The sequence below is a fragment of the Bufo gargarizans genome, chromosome 2 (assembly GCF_014858855.1).
Source record: "Bufo gargarizans isolate SCDJY-AF-19 chromosome 2, ASM1485885v1, whole genome shotgun sequence".
Taxonomy (NCBI): domain Eukaryota; kingdom Metazoa; phylum Chordata; class Amphibia; order Anura; family Bufonidae; genus Bufo; species Bufo gargarizans.
The window spans coordinates 61,723,821-61,725,953 of record NC_058081.1 but is presented as its reverse complement, the minus strand read 5'-3'; positions in this window follow the sequence as shown (position 1 = coordinate 61,725,953).

Sequence of the window (2,133 nt, the reverse complement as noted above, 5' to 3'; positions counted from 1 at the left end):
TGAAACTGTTTTCTTAGAGCTCTGCTTTGTGGAATTCCTCTGTTATTCCTCTTGAAAATGTATGTATAAACTGTGTTTTAAAGTTTTTTTTTTTTTTGGTATCTTCAGGATAGGTCACAAATATCTTATCGGTGGGGGTCTGGCTCCTGCCACTCCCTCTGATGAGCAATTGAAGAGACTGTGGCGCTGTAGTGAGTGTCGTGGCCTCCTCGCAGTGTACCAAGCGCACAGCAAGTACATTGTCTAGTGGCTGTACTTGGTATTGCAGCTCAGGACCATTAACTTGAATGGGACTGAGGTGCTCCTAGGCAATGTGTCTGATGAATCCGAGGCTGCGGCACTCACCAGAGTATGACCGCTTCTTCAAACGGCTCATCGATGGGGTGCTGGGAGTTGAACCCTCACTCATCAGATACTGATGACGACCTATGCTGAGGATAGGCTATCATTATCCAAATCTCAGACAACCCCTGCGCTGAGCCTGCTCTATACATGACGGGTACCGGCTGTATAATACAGCTGGCACCCGGCTGCAATGACCGGGATCGGTGATGACATTGAAACTGGTCACTGAACCCCTCAGGTGCCATGGTCAATAGCCATCCCAGAATCTGTGAGGTTAAGCACAGGGAAGGGACTCCCTCTGGCTCCAATAGGAGCCTCTGCAGGAACAGTTGCGGGGCTCCGATCGGTTCCCATGATGTTCTGGGTCTTCTGAAGGTTCCCAGGCTTGTTATGGTAAATTGCACAAGGAATCTCATAGACCATCATAGTTTTCTGTTATGGCCTATGGGACAAGAGATCAGACGATCTGAGGTTATAGCCCCCTAAGGGGGATAAAAATTGAGTAAAAAGTAAAAAAAAATATAAAAAGTTCAAATCACCCCCTTTCCCTGATTTACATATAAAAATATACAGAGAAGAGGTAGTGCTGTGTTTTAAAATGTCTGAACTGTACAGTATAAAAATATTTTTTTCTGTGCGGTGAACACCGTAATGGGGAAAAAAAATAAAAATATGCAATTTTCTAATAATTTTTTTTGTCCCCCCCCAAAAAATTGAATTAACAGTGATCAAAAAGTAGTATGTACCCTAAACATGGTACCAATAAAAACTACAGTTCGTCCCTCATACAGCTCTGTGGATGGAGATTCAAAAAAATTATGGCGATGCACAGAAAATGTGTAATTTTTTTTTAACCCCTTAGTGACCACCAATACGCCCTTTTTACTGACGTAAACAAAGCTGGTGTTAATCAATGATTACATGTACCCAAATGAATGATGCATTAAAAACTATAACTCGTCCTGCAAAAAATAAGGCCTCGTAAAGGTATATTGATGAAAAAAACTAAAAAGTTATAGCTCTTGGAATGCAATTTTGAAAAAAAATGTGCGTGGTCACGAAGGGGTTAAAGTAATAAAACAAAATAAAAACTATACAAGTTTGGTATCGCCGCAATCCTATTGAGCTGCAGAATACGGACGTCATGTCAGTTTTAGCGCACAGTGAACATGTAATATGAAAACCAAAAAAAAAAAAACCTCGGCAGAATTAATGGGAATGTTTCTCTATTCGCTCTGAAACGGTCTAATCAGAGCGGATAACGTGTAGGGACTCTATTCACAATGGGAATAGTAGTGTCCGAGGAGGAATAACAGAGGAGTGCCTAGTGTGGAGTTCTAAGAAAAGTGTTAGTTTATGCGGAATGCAAGAACCTGGATATCTCAGGCTGCATCTCATTCTTCATGGCGTCAGGGATTGGTGGGTGGAGGAGGACCTCTTTTCCTGTAATCTTGAGCATGTTGAGGCGAGTCGTTTACTTGAGACTTTATTGAACAATCTTGGGCTTCCTTTTCTCTGCCTGGTTGAATCCTTAAATGACCTGCCGCATGCCGCAGACAGGTCAGGAGGGCTGACCACTGAATCTGCCCCATGTACAGCTCTTCAGATCCGGAGCTACTGTCTTCCTGAGCCTGCCCTCCTGTAGGCCGCTCGGTCAGATTCAGGAGACAAGTCCTAATGTCTTGTTTGCTGTACAATAAGAATTAGGCGTCCACGACTTTCTCTGGTATCTGCGGCGCCGACACAGAACATCTGGATGAGATGCATATTACGAAGCTGCCCCCAATT